This window comes from Budorcas taxicolor, chromosome 4 (assembly GCF_023091745.1).
Source record: "Budorcas taxicolor isolate Tak-1 chromosome 4, Takin1.1, whole genome shotgun sequence".
Classification (NCBI taxonomy): Eukaryota; Metazoa; Chordata; class Mammalia; order Artiodactyla; family Bovidae; genus Budorcas; species Budorcas taxicolor.
Window position 1 is genome coordinate 95,100,278 of NC_068913.1, and position 20,380 is coordinate 95,120,657.

The 20,380-nt window shown below is 41.4% G+C and overlaps 1 protein-coding gene across 2 annotated transcripts in view; it reads left to right on the forward strand.

The window, feature by feature from the left end:
• AHCYL2 (adenosylhomocysteinase like 2) overlaps positions 1-20,380 on the forward strand; it is a 187,597-nt gene that overhangs the window by 120,170 nt on the left and 47,047 nt on the right. The window lies entirely within an intron of this gene.

A 20,380-nucleotide genomic window follows, 5' to 3' on the forward strand; every position in this document is an offset into this window, starting at 1 on the left:
AATGAAATTCTGATACATGCTGCAATACGGATGGACTTTAAAAACATACTAAATGAAATAAACCAGACAAAAGGACAGATACTGTATGATTTCCCTTATATGGTGTACCTACTCAGATTCCGAGAGAAAAAAAGGTAGAATAGTGGTTACCAGGGGCTGGGGGAGAAGGGAAATGAGGAGTGCTTGTTTAATGGGTACAGAGTCCGGTTTGGGATAATGAAAAATTCCTCAGGATGGCTGGTGGTGATGGGTGCTCAACAGTGTGATTGTCCTCACTGCCACTGAACTATCCACTTTAAAATCTTAAAAGATTTGCCGTTTACCACATGCACAGATACATGCAAACACTGTTTCAGGCCTATATTCCTAATCACTATAGATGCAGAAATCCTCAATAAAATACTAGCAAGTCAAGTTTAACAAGTCATTAAAAGTGTCTTAACACCATGATCAGGTGAGATTTATCCCAGAGATGCAAGGATGGTTCAGGATCTGCAAATCAATCAATGTGATACCCCACACTAACAAAACAAAGACGATCATCTCAATAGATGTAGAAAAAGCATTTGGCAAAATTCAACATCCATTCATGATAAAAACTCTCAGTGAAATGGGCTTATCAGAAATGTAACTCAACAAAATAAAGGCCATTAAAAAATGTGCTCAGTTGTGGTCGTGATGGTATTGCTGGTCATAAGATGCAGATGAAAAATCACAGAGTGACACCATTACTTAGAATGCCTAAAATGTAGAAGATTGACCATACTGAGCACTGGCAAGGATATGAAGCAACTGGAGCACGGATATCCTGCTGGTAGGACTACAAAATAGTACTGGTACTTTGGAAAGTTGCTTGATATTATCTACCTAGCTGGACATATGCATACCCTATAACCTAAGCAGTTCCTCTCCTACATACATACCTGTGTCCTACAGAAATATTTTCATGTGAGTACCACATGACATATACAAGAACAATCACAGCAACATTATTTTTAAGGTCCTCAAACTGAAACCAACTTTCAACAGGAGAATGGATTCAATAAATTACAAATATTCATGCAATGTGTATTTTAGGCTTCCCTGGTGGCTCATTGGTAAAGAATCTGCCTGCAGTGCAGGAGACCAGGGTTCGATCTCTGGGTTGGGAAGATCCCCTGGAGAAGGAAATACTTTCCACTCCAGTATTCTTCCCTGGAGAATTTCATGGACAGAGGAGCCTGGCAGGCTAGAGTCCACGGGGTCTCAAAGAGTCAGACGTGACTGAGCGACTAACACTTTTTCACTTCACAAATAAATGAACTCCTGCTAAATCAACAGACTTAGATAACTCTTAGAAATATGTTGAGCAGGAAAAAAAGTGCATCTTTTATGGTATTTATATCAGGTTCAAATATAGGCAAAATTGATATGTGGTGATAGGAATCAGAGATTATCTTTAGGGAGGAGTGATGACTGAGAGGGGACAGGCAGAAGACTCTAGGGTGCTGGTAATGTTCTGTTTCCTTATCTGAATAGTGGTTATAGAGCTGTGTTGACTTTTGAAATTTTATCAAACTGTAACTTTTGACCTATGTACTTTTTCTGTAGGTGTTATGCCTCAATTTAAAGTATCTTTAAAAAGTAATGTAGTAAGAAAAAAATTTGTAAAAAATAATGTAGTGAGGGGTCTAGATTCCACATTTATTTAATGGCATTGTGCTTCATTAGTTTATCCTACAACTTCCCTGGTAGCTCAGACGGTAAAGCGTCTGTCTACAATTTGGGAGACCTGGGTTTGATCCCTGGGTCGGGAAGATCCCCTGGAGAAGGAAATGGCAATGCACTCCAGTACTATTGCCTGGAAAATCCCATGGACAGAGGAGCCTGGTAGGCTACAATCCATGGGGTCGCAGAGTTGGACACGACTGAGCGACTTCACTCACTCACTCACTCACTCACACCTTTCCTACCCTCCCTCTACTTTCCACTCTGTGAGAGAATTCAGAGCCCTGAGTTCACATCCCTGTCTGCTCTGATTCTCCTTGTTTTCATGTTTAACAAGCTTTCAAGTTTAAGCTTGACTTTTTGAGGACAGTTTTAGCTCAAGGTGCTAACCATGCAGCAAACTGAACTCTGACCTAAGTGGCACCCTAGGAGCTGTGTCATAGAGGTTGAAGATTTAAGTCCACACTCCACTCCCAGATTCTAGAGGACTTAACAGGGAGTGGGAAAGACAGCATGCACCATTTAGTTTACTGCAGTCTCTGAACTGCTTAATTGTAACAGCGACTGGGTTAATCAGCGGTAAGGAGATACATTTTGGAGTACTTAGGCCTAATTTTGTTATGATGTTGTTTATGGCTTTGTCCGTTCTTATACCTACATCCCTTTTCCTTCCTTTGACCCTTCAGATGACTGTCATATGTTTTATTCATCTGGGGCTTTACTCTAGGCTAGCTGTTCTTTGAGTAAGTTCATTTTTTAAAAAATTCAGCACATATTCACTGGTATTTGCTGTGTGCTTGGAATACAGAAATGAGACACATAATCTCTTCCTTCAAATTATAGTTCTAGTGTGGAAATAGATAAATGTTTAGTTATAGTATTAGCACTGATATGTGCTATAATCAAGATCAGTTTGGGTGATTGCTCAATAACTCATTGAATTGATTCTTTTTTTTTCTTTTATGGTCATGTCACTCAGTTTGTGGAATCTTAATTCCCCAACCAGAAATTGAACCCAGACCCCCAGCAGTGTCCTAACCACTGACCACCAGGGAATTCCCTAAAATTGATTCTTAACCTAGACCTGGAGCTGGTAATACGTGCTGAAGGAAGTTAGAGTGTGTGTGTTCAGAATAGGGATCAAGGGAATTCAGAGAGCTGGGGGCTGAGGCTCAGGGATTTGCAGAGGCTAAATCATGAAGGGTCTTGTATATCATGCTAAGGAGTTTGGATTGTATTTGGAAGATAGTGGGGATCTATTGGGGCATTATGAATGAGGAAATTATGTGATCAGACTTTAAAATAATTGTGCTGATGGTAATCATGTATGAGTAAGTTAATTTAATGAATTGAAGTAGAGGGTTACAGGAATGGAGTTGCCTAGGCTCTGTTGGGTAGTCCCAGCAGTGTTGGCATCATCTGAGAACTGTTAAAAATGTAGAAGCTTGGGACCTATTCCAGATTGACTACATCAGAATAGGCATTTTTAACAAGATCTCCAAACAATTTGTAGGCACGTTCAAGTTTAAGAAGCACTGATTTAGATGGATAGGATGATGGTCAGGCTTTAGACAGCTGGTATGAAGACAACAGGTCAGACTGCAGGGGAATATGTGGAGAATATGCTCTTCTATGGGGAATTGCACTCACCCTGCGCACCAAAGGCACGCCAGGTACCCCTCCTCATCCATTACCTTTCAGCTTAAACAGAGCTTCTCTGATGTGACACTCCCAGTAGGCATAATTGGTACCCTTGCCATATTCTCCCATAACAATTTTGCTTTATCCCTTTTCACACTTTATTTTTGGTAATTATTTAATTGCCTGTCTCTCCTGAACCATGAAGGCAGGGACTGTCTTTCTATGCTGCTTGGTGCATGACAGGCACCCAGTAAATACTTGTGGTTCCGTTGAAAGATTTTACTGTGTATAAGAAGAAAATATGTATTTGAGTGTGTTGGGGGAACGTATGTGTTATATTTATTAATAATAAAAGTAAATGTTAAATAGCACTGATGAGTTCCAGGCACTGTTCTATGTGTTTTATATATGTTAATTTATTTGATATTATCAGCAATCCTATAAGAAGAGATTCTTAATGTCCCCATTTTAAAGAGAAGACAGAGGCACAAGGCATAAGTAATATGCCTAAGGTTACACAGTTGGTAACTGATGAATCAAGATTCAAATTCACCTGGTACTATTCTGCTATGCCTAGTTTTAGACAAAATAGTTCCCTGGCACTATGCTGAGTACTGTGTATTATATGTATTGCATAGGTGTGTGCTAAATCGCTTCAGTCATGTCCTTTGTGACCTTATGGACCATGGCCCACCAGGCTCCTCTGTCCATGGGATTCTCCAGGAACAAACACTGGACCAGGAAGCTGCCACATCCTCCTCCAGGGGAATCTTCTCAACCCAGGGATTGAACCCACGTCTCATATTTCCAGCATTAGCTGGTGGGTTCTTTACCACTGATGCCACCTGGAAAGCCCATTACATGTATTATTTAATCTATATAACATCAATGTGCAGATGACACTGTTGTTATGGCAGAAAGTGAAGAAGAACTAAAGAGTCTTTGATGAAAGTGAAAGAGAGTGAAAAAGTTGGCTTAAAGCTCAACATTCAGAAAACTAAGATCATGGCATCTGGTCCCATCACTTCATGGCAAATAGATGGGGAAACAGTGGCTGACTTTATTTTTGGAGGCTCCAAAATCGCTGCAAATGGTGACTGCAGTCATGAAATTAAAAGACGCTTGCTCCTTGGAAGAAAAGTTACGACCAACCTAGACAGCATATTAAAAAGCAGAGACATTACTTTGCCAACAAAGGTCCGTCTAGTCAAAGCTATGGTTTTTCCAGTAGTCATGTATGGATGTGAGAGTTGGACTGTGAAGAAAGCTGAGCGCTGAAGAATTGATGCTTTTGAACTGTGGTGTTGGAGAAGACTCTTGAGAGTCCCTTGGACTGCAAGGAGATCCAACCAGTCCATCCTGAAGGAAGTCAGTCCTGAATATTCATTGGAAGGACTGATGCTGAAGCTGAAACTCCAGTACTTTGGCCACCTGATAGGAAGAACTAACTCAATGGAAAAGACCCTGATGCTGGGAAAGATTGAAGGGAGGAGAAGGGGACGACAGAGGATGAGATAGTTGGGTGGCATCACAGACTCAATGGACATGAGTTTGAGTAAACTCTAGGAGTTGGTGATGGACAAGGAGGCCTGGCTTGCTTCAGTCCTTGGGGGGGTCGCAAAGAGTCGGACACGACTGAGTAACTGAACTGAACTGAACATCAATGTGAGGAGAGTTTTATTACCTGTTTTATGGATGAGGAAGCAAAGGCTCAAAAAGTCATACAGGTTACCAAAGATAGACACACTGCTTTTAAGTAGTGGAGCCAATGTTTAAACCCAAGGGTTGACAGAGGATGAGACGGTTGGATAGCATCACTGACTCAATGGACATGGGTTTGAGTAAACTCTGGGAGATAGTGAAGGACTGGGAAGTCTGGCGTACTGCAGTCTATGGAGTTGTAAAAGTCAGACATGACTTGGCGACTGAACAACAACGATCCAACTCTTAAAGCCTGTGGTCTTTAAGACCACGTCTGGAATATAAAACTACCTGTGGGATATGAGCCTTAAGATCACTGAGGAACTGGGAGGTGGAATGTCTGACATTTAAGTTGGGGGTGTGAGGACTTAACAACTCCAGTTGCTCAGGTTACATGGGCATTTCAAGTTTGAAGGGGCAAAGGAGATTTAAAGTCTAGCAATTTCAGCCAGCCTCATAATTGACCAGATGGAACTTTGGACTCTGATGGTTAGGAACCTCAGCGTCTACAATAAGCTGTAACTTAGGTGACTAAGGAGTAGTTATTGCTTTTTCTTAGGACCTTGAGAAACCAGATGGATTAGAAATACTGAATGTCAGAACTGGAAGGAACCAGTTCTAACCTTCCACAGTGCCCTCTTACCTACCTCCCTCTTATTTTGTAATAAGGAAACTGAAGAAGAGAGTAGGTGACTTGCCAAAACCTAATAAAACTGTTAGTGACAAGCCAGGAATAGAGGACAGGGTCACATTCCTGTATTCTTTGCCCTGTGCCTTATGACTCTCTGGGCTTCAGATTTATTGCCCCCTGTCTAAAACTCTTCTGCCATCGTAGTTGCTTCTTCACCACATTGTAGTTACTTCTGGTTCTTTTTGACTTTGGGCCCTGGACATATTAATTTTTTGTCCTTTCCTCTCCAGCCTCAAGCATATACTCTCTCCAGCAAGTTGTCTGATTAATTTCATGATGATCCTAGTGTCAAGGTAGGAACACCACTGGCTCATAGAACTTCAGGTTGATCTTCTTAGAATGAAAATGAGATTCCTTGGAGCTGTTGACAGTCAGTTTCTGTAAAACTTGAAGGCCACAGGAGCAGGTGCAGTTTGTGTATCCTTTTGAAGTTGCAAACTCCTAAATGTTAAGGCTGGTTATTATAGATAATCACATGCAGGGGTCTCACTCCTGCTCTAGCTATAGGTATATCTTTTAAGGCACTTTAGTAAAATTAAATTAGAATGAAAACAACTTTATAACTATTCATAGTACCTAAACCTATACACTGTGCCTTATACAGTCCCACTCAGTTAATAGACTTTCAGTTCTCAGTTGTAATAGGTACTGTTTTATTTTTGTTTCAGAGTCATTACAGAAAGAAGGTAATAAGTATAAGGTATAAGAAGGTTGCAGTTTTCAAATGCAGTCTATTTTAGTTAAAACCTTACACTAAAAGAATGGTCTTCCTTTTAATCCACTTTATCAAATCTGACACTCTGATCACAGATGGCCTTATCAAAACTGAAACCCTGACCTCAGATCATGCCTTCATTTCATTGACTTTCTTTATCTTGCTGTCATTCATTGCTTCACCCCATAGCTCCTCCGTGACCACAACTGCCTTTACTTCTACCCTTGCTATTTTCTCTTCTTATTATTGCACCTGCTCTCCACCTGCCTTGTGATCTCTAGTCCTTTGACACCTCTGCATTCACCTAGTCCAGTGGCCCCCTTCTGTTTTCAATTGCCTTTTCTCTAGTCTGGACCTCCAGGTTGGTCATTTGAATTCTGCCCTTTCTGACATCTCTTCGCTAGAAGTTTCCTTCCTCTCCTTCATTCTGTATCTAAAGGACCATTCTCCTAACTAGGAAAGACCTTTAAGGGCAATGAACCTATAATCCTAATCACGATATTATGACTGTCAACTCTAGAGAAATTATCTTTGCAGCGGGACTTAACACTGTAAAGAGTCCCTGGTTCTTAAAGGGGACCAGATTTCATTGGATAATATACTTTAGGAATTAATTAAGAAGGTAAAATAGAAGGGACTTACCAGGTGGCACAGTGGTAAAGAATCCACCTGCCAGTGCTAGAGACATAAGAGACGCAGATTTGATCCCTGGGTTGGGAAGATCCCCTGAGAAGGGCATGGCAACCCACTCCAGTATTCTTGCCTGGAGAACCCCATGGACAGAGGAGCCTGGTGTGTTACAGTCCATGGGGTCGCAAAGAGTCAGATATGACTGACCACACACAGAAAAAAGATTAGGTCACCTTTTTTTCTAGTTTTGTCTTATTTCCAAATTTCTGAAGTGTGTAGGGAGGAGGGAACTAGTATGGGGTCATAAGGAGGAAGCAGCTTCTGAGGTCCTAAAGACTACTGTGTTGGCATCCTGTTTCAGAAACCAGACCTGGGGATAAAAAACAGCATTGAATAGGGGCTTAGAGGTGGCACTAATCTTTTTTAAAAATTGAAATGTAGGGCATTCCCTGGTGGTTCAATGGCTAGAACTCCTGCTGTCACTGCCAAGGGCCCTGGTCAGGGAACTAAGATCTCACAAGTCACGTGGTGTGGCAAAAAAAAAATAAGAAGTGTAGTTGATTTACAATATTATATTAGTTTCAGGTGTACAATATAGTGATGCAATATTTTTATAGATTATACTCCACTGAAAGTTGTTTTACAGTGTTGGCTATATTCCTGTATGTGTGGTGTATGTGTGCTCAGTCATGTCCAGCTCTGTGAGACCCCATGGACTGTAGCCCGCCAGACTCCTCTGTCCATGGGATTTCCCAGGCAAGAATATTGGAGTGGGTTACCATTTTCTTCTCCAGAGGATCTTCCTGACCCAGGGATCAAACACATCTCCTGCAGCTCCTGTATTGGCAGGTGGATTCTTTACCACTAGCGCCACCTGGGAAGTCCCTGTAGCGGTTCAGTTCAGTTCAGTTCAGTCAGTCGTATCTGACTCTTTGTAACCCCATGAGCTGCAGCACGCCAGGCCTCCCTGCCCATCACCAACTCCCGGAGCCCACCCAAACTCATGTCCATTGAGTCGGGGATACCATCCAACCATCTCATCCTCTGTTGTCCCCTTCTCCTCCTGCCTTCAATCCTCCTTTCCCAGCATCAGGGTTTTTTTCCAATGAGTCAGCTCTTCACATCAGGTGGCCAAAGGATTGGAGTTTCAGCTTCAACATCAGACCTTCCAGTGAACACCCAGGACTGATCTCCTTTAGGAATGACTGGTTGGATCTCCTTGCAATCCAAGGGACTCTCAAGAGTCTTCTCCAACACCACAGTTCAAAAGCATCAATTCTTTGGTGCTCAGCTTTCTTCACAGTCCCAACTCTCACATCCATACATGACTACTGGAAAAACCATAGCCTCGACTAGACGGACCTCTGTTGGCAAAGTAATGTCTCTGCTTTTTAATATGCTGTCTAGGTTGGTCATAACTTTCCTTAGGAGTAAGCGCCTTTTAATTTCATGACTGCAGTCACCATCTGCAGTGATTTTGGAGCCCCAAAAAATAAAGTCAGCCACTGTTTCCACTGTTTCCCCATCTATTTGCCGTGAAGTGATGGGACTGGTTACCAGTGAGGAAAGAGAAAGAGGGATAGGGGATTTGGAGGCATAAACTCCTGTGCATAAAATAAAGAGACAGCACTAGTCTGACTTGGAAGTGCTGGTTTCCCCTAAACCTGCCTACTCTGTGGTAGCTCCTGACTAGCCTCAGAGAAGCAGGTTATTTATAGTGGGCATCTTTATCTCTGTAGCTGAAGGCCCTTAGACTTTCATGTGCATAGCACAGCAAGCCAGCAGAGGGAGCTGTGGTCCTAGAACTTTCTTTTGAGCTTGTAAGTTTTGGTTTTGACTGAGATCCTCTCCAGCTCCATCTGAATCTCCTGTGCAGTAAGAATTTAACTTGAGATATGCCTGGGTTTGGTGCCAGACCCCTGGTGTGAGCAGATGGGGAGCTTCTGCATAACTGTTTAAACTTGAAAGCCATAAGGAACTCGATTTCAAGGAAACGCCTGTTTACCGTGCAGATCCAAATCAAGCAACTCTCCAGAAATGGGTGTGCCTTCTTGACCTCGATCCTTATTGATCTTGGTATCAGCACCTCTAGTGACGCATCCTGAGGGGCGGGAAAAAGTTAACAAGTGCCTTATACACAGGGAAAAAGAGGAAGCCTGACTGCTGCTGCAGAAAGTCCCCACTGGGGAGGAGGGGATACTGTTTGGGTAGCATTAAATAGTGAGTGCTCCATGGAAAGTTCAGTGCCTGGGTGTAGAACCTTGTATCTGCTCTCGTTTTGAATCAGAAGCAGGTTTGCAGCTGGCCAGTCAAGGGGCTTGTCAGGCAGTTGACTAATGATCTTGATTTTAATAGGAAGACTTTTAAAGGGGGTGCAGCTTCTGCTAGTTACTGTGAACTCCTGAATCACTAGATCTGGCTCTGCTTTTTGGACACTCAGAAAACTCGGGCACTTCCAAGCCAGCTTTCCCTTTTGCTTCAGGACATAGATTACCCAAGCCTGCACTATGGAGACTGGCGCCTCAGCTTTTCACGTGCCTGAGTGGATGGTGAGTTCTTTGGTCACTTTGCTTTTCCCTCTGTTTCTTGATAATGACAAAAATAGGGATCATTGTGAGAAGTCCCTCCCAAGAGCTGTGATTGGGAAAACAGTTATTACTGTAATTTCTGATTAATTCCTGGGTCACTCCTGCTGCTTTCTTTGCTTTTTCTTTTTTTAAAATTATTTGTAAATTATGAGTGAGCTGGAAGGGCCTGTTGCCTGGTTGTCTGGACTGGACTGGAGCTTCCCCACTGCTCCTGGTGTACTGCATGGATTGTGTTACACTGTGATTGCATTGCATTCTGTTTACAAGCAGATACTTAGTTTATTTCTCATGGGGATAAAGAAAAAGAATGGGGGGGAGGGGGAACAACTTGTGGAAATGGTGTGCTCTCTCTCTCTCTCAAGACTGAAAAGATTTAAGTAGTTTATCCCCTCTCTGCCTAGTTTTCTCCTGCCAGTCAAAACATTTTCCCAAGTATTCTTGTACATGTCTTTCTAAAAGGAGGAACTATAAAACTCTCTTTAAATTAATTTATTTTTTGGCTGTGCTGGGCACGTGGGATCTTAGTTCCTCAACCAGGGATCAAACCCGTGCCCCCTGCAGTGGATGCACGGAGTCTTAACAACTGGACTACTGGGAAGTCCCTATATGGCTCTTTTGGTACTGTTCTTTAAAATACTTTATTTGCTTGATGAATGTTTTTAGTAAGTTATTTGTTGATAAGAACCAGCACATAAAACCTAGTATTTTCGATCCAACTTTAGTTTTTTATATAAAAATAGCAACCACCCTTATGTTCCTAACTGCTTTCTTCCAGGGTTAGCCTGATTTCTTACAGTCTATATACCAATTTGTGGTTTATATATATATGTATGTGTGTATATATATGTATATATAATATGTATGTGTGCATGCTAAGTTGCTTCAGTCGTATCCAACTCTTTGTGACCCCATGGACTTTAGCCCGCCAGCCTCCTCTGTCCATGGGATTCTCCAGGCAAGAATACTGGAGTGGGTTACCATGCCCTCCTCCAGGGGATCTTCCCAACCCAGGGATTAAACCCACGTCTCTTGCATCTCCTGCATTGGCAGGTGGATTCTTTACCACTAGCGCCACCTGGGAAGCCCCATAAAATATGTATAATGTATATGTATTTCCCTATTGAAAACTGCTTAGACTATGTACAACACATTCCAAGTTCTTTTCAGTGTTTATGGAATTATGGACTTAGAGAAGTGACCACCAGTAATGAGTCTGAGTATATAGTAGACCTAACCGAGGCCCAACTGATGAGCCCACTTTCGATTCACATACCAACTATTATTATTTCTGTTAGGGTTATTCCTGTTGTTGTTCTTAGTGTTGTTCCAGAACCTTGTACTCAGTTTTAAAACATTTGATCTAAAGAAATCCTACTCATCCGCAAGCTTATTTCAAATAGTATAGTGTTTTAGAATAACAGGAAAAAATTCAAATAATAATTCTAGCTGGATTTCTTTATAAATATTTATTTTTATTTATTTGGCTACTCTGGGTCTTTAGTTGTGCCGTGTGGGATCTAGTTCCCTATGCAGGGATTGAACCCAGGCCCCCTGCATTGTGGGCACTGAGTCCTAGCCACTGGACCACCAGGGAAGTCCCTCTAGTTGGATTTTTAAGTTTGTTTTTGAATTTCCAGCCCTTCACTGATACCAACAAGGGGAAATAGGATTCTGGTTTTCTTAAGTGAGAGCCCACATGAAGATATTAACCTTTGTTACTTCTATAAGAGAATATTACAGAATTTCACAGAACACTAGTATGTCAACTTAGTCAACACAAGTTTTACAGTAACACTTATTCTCATAAATAATACACCTCGCTGTCTTACCTGCCAAGCACATCTTCTCAAGAGGAGCGCCTACAGGACTTTTACCTACTTACCTTTTCTTTGTTTACCTGAACAGGATAACAGTCCTAAAGGAGTTAGTGTGACTACTGCTCAAGAGATATGACCTAAGACTTCTCAGCTTTTAGAAAATATTCTTTAATAAAGCACAGCTCTGCTTTGTTTTCAACATGGCACCTTTTTTATTTAGCAATTTCCTGGCCTCTGTCTTTCAAAAATCAGGAAAATATCTTTGATCAGTAGATTTTTCTTTTTTTAACAATGATGAGGCAAAGTAGGGAGGTGCTTGGCCTCAATAACTCAGTTTTATCCTCTGAATTATTCCTTTGCCAGAGATTAACCTCTTGAGGCTTGCTTTCAGATATCATAGTTGTTCATTTCTGACCTGGTCTGGAAGTGCTTCTTTAGGCTGCCACCAGTATCCACTTAGCCACCAAAATGAGCCACTGAGCATTCTCTAGCATACTGCCTATAGATTTCCAGACCTTACCTGTGACATGTTGGAGTACCTTTTAATCTCCAAGAGGAAACCCTGGTGCCAGTTATCACATTGGGTCAAAATTTCGATCAAAGAAAGCTTTTAACAGATGACTCCTGTTCCAGTTTACATATTAACATAATGAACTTTCCACTGAGAACTATCCTTGCCCCCAAAGGAACTATGACAAGGCTCTCAAACTTTCTTTCAGGGGGAAAATTTAGCAGAAAAAGTGGATTATGATACCTCCCTTCTTATAAATGATCTGTAGCAAAAAGGGACTGGCATATCCCTCAGAAGATCGGACTCAAGAGCACAAACAGCAGCTGACAGTACTCACATCTCTGACTCCTAGCAGGGCAATAAGCCAGGAGGAAATCTGAAGAACAGTCTTGAGACTTGACAAGTAGACCTTCGAGTTACTATTCCATCAGTCACTGGAAAACTTCTGTTAAAGCCTTTGCTCCCCAGCTATTTTTGTATAGCTTGTTCAGGCAGTTTTACTGCTAAAAGATTGGGAAACTCATCCTTTTAAAGATTGTCCTTATTAATACATTTTCACTTCCCCTGAGAAATTTTTAGTCCCTAGTGGTAGGTGAAAATACCTCCTCTCTTATGAGCATGGAGATCTGCAGTAACTTTTTTTAAGTTTCTACATCTTAATATTTCCTCCTCCCACTTAAGCTCTTTGTAGTACCTAGTACTTTTCCGTAGGAAATCTGATTCACTTTCTTGATTGAGTACCCAGCCAGCCGGTTACCTGGTTTTCTTTTGGCTAGAAGTAATCCCTTTTATAGTTGAAGAATTTGTTCCAGCAGCTCGTTTGGCTTGGAAGGGAGCAATGTCTCTAAGAATGCTTGAACCATATCTACTTGGAAGTGAGACGAAAACCTTTAAGGTATCTGCTAAATGGTAGTAGAGTTAGTTTCACTATAACTCTGGATCAGAATTGACACTTAAAGCAGAGACCCACTTGAGAAACTGATGAAAACTGTGGACCCACTCCCCAGGAAAATAGGTACACAAACTTTTTGCATTCTGTTTTAGAGCATCTGGACATCCATGGACTCTAGGTGAAGAATTTGGACCTAAAAAAATAGAAATGTTAATATGTTATATTTGTGTACCAGTGTGTCACCTCCAAAACCTTTTCACTTGCGTTATTTTATTTTCACAGCACACACTTGAGACAGACAAAGTAGGTATTATTGTTCTTATTTTACAAATCAGGATTATAGATGTTCAGTAACCCTGGAAATGTTAAGAAATGGAGATACAGAGAGAGAACCACTGATCAGCATTCTTTGTAGTACTACTTTATATATTTGAAAGGGAATTAATTTGTTTCTCTTGATGTGCTCCTGTGTAGGGTAAATAGATCTTCTATCCTCCCCATGAGTCCTGATTTTTTTAATGCATTAATCATCTATTCTTAGCCTTAATTTGTGGAAATCAGAATTAGATCCAGTTCTCTTTATGTCCTATGTTGTGTATAAAGAAAGGATCACCTCATTCCTTTCTCTGATCTTTGAAATAACTTTTTGTGCCTATGAATATGCTCCATGGTTACAGCCATAGGTAGGATAACATGGTTGGTTAAGGAGAGAGTTAAGAATTACGGTGACTTTAATCATGCTTGGAGTGTTCCAGCAGTGGTTCTTAAAAGTGTGGTCCCCAGGCCAGTAGCATCAGCATCACCTGGAAACTTGTTAGAAATACAAAATCTTGGGCCCCACCCAGATTCAGTAAATCAGAACCTCTGGAGCAGGGCCTAGCAATGCGTTTTAATAAACCCTCTGGGTGATTTTGATGTATCTAAAATTTGAGAATTACTTTGGTAGATAAACTTGTTAAGTGGTAAGGCTTTTTTCCAGGAATAGTAATCGAAAATGTCTTCCAGTTGTGTTTGGTATAGATCTGCAGGTCCCTTTGCTCAGGCCCAGAAACTCAAGACATTAGACCAGGAGTTCCTTTTCATCTGAGTGAGGAACCAGCTGAGTATACTAGGGTGCATATTCTTGATTAGTAGGAGCAGATTAGAGACTCATCAAGCAAGCAGAAAAATACTGGTGTGTCTCATTTCCTGAAATTGTGAATAAGAGACCAAGATTGTCATGGATGACAGTGAATAGCTGTATCTTAGTTCAGTTAATTTCCATTTCAATTTTTGGTAGTGACATTGGACAAAGTTGCTAATTAAAAGGCTGCTAGATTTCAGTTTCTTATATGATTTAGCCATTTCAGAATTGTGGTTTGATCAGAGCCCAAAGATAATCTGGGATGATATCCTTTTTGAAACCTAATCCAATAAGAAAGTAAATTTAAGGAGTAATTTTAAATTAAATAAATTTAAGATAAATCAGGGCTTCCTTGGTGGCTCAGCTGGTAAAGAATCTGCCTGCAATGTGGGAGTCCTGGGTTCGATCCCTGCATTGGAAAGATCCCCTGGAGGAGGGCATGGCAACTCATTCCATTATTGTTGCCTGGAGGGTCCCCACGGACAGAGGAGCCTGGCAGGCTACAGTCCATGGATTTGCAGAGTCGGACACAACTGAACGACTAAGCACAACACAGCAAGATAAATTAAGAGGGATGAGGTGGGGCTGAGTACACCCTGAATTAGGACCAGGGAAGTTTTTGATCTTCAGATCAGTATCACAAGGTTTGGTGTAGTAGAAAGAGCTTCGGCTCTGACATAAACACAGGCTCACTTTCTAGTCCCTCTTGCTTGCTGTGAGACTTCAGGCAAATCATTTGTTCTCTCAGTACATTTGTGGTTTCCTAATTTGTCAATGGGGATAATGATGCCAAGTTTTTGAGACTATTATACTGTTTAATAGAAATAACAGATACACAGGCCGTTGCATGGTAGGTTCAATAAATATTAATTCCTTCCCCTTATTCTGTTCTTCCAGGGACCTTTTCTCTCAAAATAAAGATTATCCTTAAAAAAAGAATCAATCATTTTATGTTCTTTCTTGTGCTCAGAGAGCACTCATATTTTTTAAATCACATCTGGAATTTTGTGAAAAAGAAAGTGTTAGTAGCTCAGTCACATCCAACTCTTTGTGACCCTATGGACTGTAGCCCACCAGGCTACTCTGTTCATGGAACTCTCCAGGCAAGAATGCTAGAGTGGTATAGTTAGGAAATTTAAAATGGTATAACTACAAAGAATGTGAACAATTCCAAATAATTTCCAAAGCTATCATCTTAACAGCATCTATATGGAAGACCCCTGGAGAAGGAAATGGCAACCCACTCCAGTATTTTTATGTGGAGAATTCCATGGACAGAGGAGCCTGGTGGACTGCAGTCCATGGGGTTGTAGAGTCAGTCATGACTGAGCAAACACTTCACTTTCATCTGGAAGACATTGGGGGGAATACAGAAATGGTTCACAACCGAGGCCTGGTTCAGAGGATTTGTCTTCTAATGGGGAGATCAGTATGTATTAGATAACAATCTATTATGAAAACCAGAGGAAATAAGCAGAGAATGAATTAAACTAGACATGGAAGGATCTTTGACTTTTGCTGGGATCTAACTAACCCAATCAGATTGCCTCACTCCTGGTCCGTGCAGTGGTGATTTTCTGTGGCGCTGTCGATATGACACTTCCAAGGGTCACGTTCCAATGATGAACCTCCCCTCCATTTGCTGACACATCTGGTGGCATGCAGATGTCAACATCACTAACCCCCTTTCTTAATCATCTATTCTAATTCAAAAATAAATTACTGGTTCTCTCTCGGGTCAATCTCCCATATCTTGGAGATGAGCAATGATATTAAATTACTAAAAGTAACAAGCAGATAAACTGAAATGGTCTCTGGAGAAATGCATGGTGCATTATTGTTTATTAGATAGCTGGTCCGTGGTTTGTTCTCCTACCCTTCTCATCTGGTCCATCTGCCTTCCCGGGACTATACTTCTCCAGCTCCTGTCTGCCCACTGGTCACTCACTGCATTAGCCCATAGCATCTTTTCATGACTAATTGGGAGTCACTTTTGTGCGCGGTTTTGCTTTATATCTTCTGTGGATTATTTTTATGAATTGTAAAGTTATCAGATTTATCGTGGCACAAAAGTCTCCACCAACTAGCTCTTGTATTTTCTTCAACTACATGCCCACCACTTCTAACTCCCTGTATACGTGTACTTGGTTCTTTGTCATCCTGGGCTCCTGGCAGTTCCTGGTTTCCTTTTCCTCTGTGTGTATCGCTGTGTGTACCTAGAAGGGCCACCCCTTCATTTGACTATTTGATATGTAACAAGGTCGCTATGACCCTGGGGGCTCTGAGGAAATAGGAAATTCCCTATTGTAGTTGCACCTTCCACGAAACAGTTTTTGAAAAAGGCAGGCAGATCACTGGACACTTAAGCAGCAACGCTCCTCAGATGGGACTAGAAACCAGATGTCAAAACCTGCATGAAAAGGTGCACAGTTAAGAGTAGAGCACTGGTCTGAGGAAGCTGAGTTTCCTGGTAACAGGCCTGAGACCAGTGTCCCCAGTCTGACCAACACAAGGCCACAGAGTGTAGGTTAGGGCCTGCATGAGTACTTGGCTCCTTTTTTTTTTCTTACCGTTTTTATAAATTCCTCACTGCTTTAGTGCCTCTGTAGTTAATTTTTTTCTAATGAGACTAGGTTAACTGCAGTCATCTGACTTGGAAAAGGAGGAGGTAAGGTTAAAAAGGAACCTAATTAGCAAGTTAATTATAGCAGGCAAAAAAAAAGTGCACCAGTTATATAAATAAGCTATTGTTATGCGCGTGCAAGTTGGGCCTTGTCAAGGGACTTGTTAAGGTTTAGAGGTCAGAGGATCCGTGTAATTAGGTGTTTAGGGGAAAAAAAATAATAAAAGCAAAACAGCCACCAGAATTAGGAATGGCTGATGAACCACTAACAGAAATGCTTTATTTAATTGGGCTCTACTGCTGGAGGGGTTGCTGGAGCTGCTTCAGGGTTTCCAGGGAAGGCAAACCCCCCCTTCACCACCACTACCACCACGCACGCACACACAAAACTAGCTGGAACCAGAGCCAACAGAATTGCTGATGAGGAAAGTTTAAAGGCCTAGCCACAAGGGTCCCTGGACTGGAGAGGTGGCTGTAGGGCTGGTAATGTCATTATGCTGAGCAGCAAGAAGAAATACATTGTCAATGGCAACTCTGGGATTAAAGCCCAGGTGAGGCTAAGTTCTTATTTACCAGTCTTGCTGCCGCTATAGCCACTATTATAAAAGGCCAGTTGCTTTTCCCCTTCTTTCCTGCTTTCGCCCCTTCTTCTGGCATAAGGTGAGCTGCTCCTCTACAATCTCTCTCCCTTCCTTGCCTTGAAGCCTGTTGGAATGAGTCAGTCTTCTCTGAAACAGATGAGGAGGGGTCCCGTAAAGGACTTTTTGATTTCAGTTAAGGTAGAAGAGTTAGGGGTAGAATCTACCAGGGTACCCCAACTGGGGTAGGGAGATTACTGTATTATAAGTAAGAGTGAAAAGTGTAATGGCACTTAAACTATTGATGGGAGGTGGGCACCAGGGATGACGGGTTGTCAATAAAAGATAAACATTTATTTCTTGGGGAAATTATATAGCTTATTCTATATAAGTGGTTAGCCTCTTTCTAATGTTCTTCTGTCTTAAAGAAACTTGAGGTAGTGTCTGACAAGTAACAAGCTTTAGACCCCTATGTCTCTGAGTGGAGAAAGCCTACACAGCCTAATGTTTAGTGCCCCAAAATAGCCTGAACTCAAGAATTCTCTGGTGGGCTAGTGGGGGCCAGGGGTTAGAGCCCTGCACTTCCATTTCAGAGGGCACAGTTTCCATCACTGATCAGGGAATTAAGATCCCATGCAAGGTATGGCCAAAAAAAAAAAAAAAAAGCTGAAACGTGACCTAGGTGGGAGGAAGTACTTGTTAGTAGTGAGGAGCTTAATAGAGGAGAGAACTCAGTTTAAGGAAACTGGTTTAAGATGATGGTGCAGCTGGATGGCTATGTTGTTGGGGTAAATGAGTATGTGGCTTCTCTGAAGGCTCTGCGGTAAAGACTCTGCCTGCCAGTGCTCGAGACACAAGAGACTGGGGTTCAATCCCTGGGTCAGGAAGATCCCCTGGAATAGGAAATGGCAACCTACTCCAGTATTCTTGCCTGGGAAATCCCAAGGACAGAGGAGCCTGGCAGGCTACAGTCCACAGGGTCACAAAGAGTTGGACATTACTTAGTGACTAAACAACAGATGGATTTGTGCCCACCGTCTCCAATCCTACAAATCTAGAGAAGTAGAGTGGCCCCCACTAGTGGTGTGTGGGTGGGAGGGGGTGGTATATATCTAAGGCAGGGTCTGGTCTGTCTGTTCCACTTTTTTAAAAGTAGGCTCTGCTGAAATTAAGGACTTATCGTGGCCTTTGGAAAGTCAATGAAGACTCATTTTCCTTGATGGACTTCTAAAAAAGAATAAAGATATATCATTGTCTTGAACAAGGTTGGTGAAATGGAAGCCGAGGTTTTGAGCTTGACTGATACTCCCCTCCTCATCTTCTTACTCACGTTCCTCCCCTTCCTGACTTTTGTTTTCCTCCTAATTTTTTTAACTTTAGACTTGATTTATGGTTACTTAATATTCAGTCAAGTACAGACTGTGAAGATAGGGTAAGATTCATTGTTTTGACGCAAGGTTGACTGTTATGTCAGGGGTTTGTATCTGAGGATATAAGGATAAGTAATATACATAGCTCCTGCCTTTATGGAGCCTAGTTTGTACAATGATAGAAGTACATGGGAGTTCATGTACATTCCATGGGAGTGCACAGAAAGAGCACTTTCTCTTTTTGGAATAAATTGCTATTTTAGTAAAATAATTAATTTCGCTATTTTTCATTTTGGGAAATGCTTCTAACCTAGTGAATTTTCCTGTTGCTGTAAGCAATTTGCAAATTCTAAAGTAGTATGCAGGCTTTAATGGTTGTTAAAGCTATGAACAGCTTCGGGAGATGGTGAGGGGCAGGGGAGCCTGGCGTGCTGCAATGCAGTCAAACAGCCCTGAACAACAGTAGCTGTGACAATGCTATGAGTTCCCCTAAAAGGCATGCTAATTGATTTGGCCTCGGTCTGATAGTTACCTCTAACTGCAGGAAATGTAGCCAATAGTTGTTGCAACCATCTTTTTTATCAGGAAAGGCAGAATCAGTTGGCAGATCTTTGATTTTCCCTACCTCCATGCCAGTTGGATCCAGAATAATCTAAGCAGTTATGCAAACATTCAATTAGAGAAGTAGAAAAAGAAAAGATATTTGCTTAATGATACAAACTTTGACTTGTGAAGTGTTATAAAGTATCAGCTGGAACTTCCAACAGTAGGAGAAAGAGATAAAATTGCAAGAAAGTCATTATTAGATATTGTCCAAAATGTAGCCTCCAGAGTATTGAGGTTTATACATATTCAGTCTAGTTATCTACTCCTACATCTGTTATAGTTAATAAGTTATCAACCTTGTAGCTTTTAGTTTATTGTGATACCAAACATTAAAAATAATAAATTAATGTTTACTTATTAGTACTGAAAAGCTGGTTGATGCATTTTAGAAAGCCTTTGAAAAGCTAAAGTGACTACCTGCAAGAGTTACGAGAACAGAAAATTTGTAGTGGTGGGAGTTGGGGAGCCAGGGATGAATTGAATCTCCTGCTGAGTTTCACAGTTTATATACCTTGTTTTGTATAACCCTCTCTAAAACTTTGGAAATACTTTCATCTTTATTGTGTTTGTGAGAAAAATGGGGGTCACAAAATATCTTGATGAACATCATACAGCTAATGAGTGGCATAACCAGGGTTTGAATGCAGTTCCAGAAAGGTCTGTATGAATAGAAAGCTTTTTTTTTTGTTATACCATACTGTTTCCTGAGTATCTTAAGGCAGGTCACTCTGCCTTTCTTAATCTTATAGTTTCGTAGCTTAAAAGGTTGGAATGTGTATGTCCGTGCTCGGTAGCTTCAGTTGAGTCCAACTCTTTGCAGCCCATGGACTGTAGTCCGCCAGGCTCCTGTGTCCATGGAGTTCTCCAGGCAAGAATACTGGAGTGGATTGCCATTTCCTACTCTAGGGGATCTTCCCTACCCAGGTATTGAACCCAAGTCTATGGCATCTCCTGCTTGGCAGGTGGATTCTGTCTGCTGAGCCACCTGGGAAGCCTGAAGATTGGAATAGATAGTCTCAATGATTCTTTCCAGCTTTAATTTTCAGTGAAACTATAGAAAGGATTGCTGAGTATGACTCAACTTTCTAACCATTTATTTTAATCAGAATATCCCATTCTCCCTTTTATCGTAAAAGACAGATAGTCAGAGAGTGGTTCAAGGATTTAAATTTGATAGAAACAGAGAA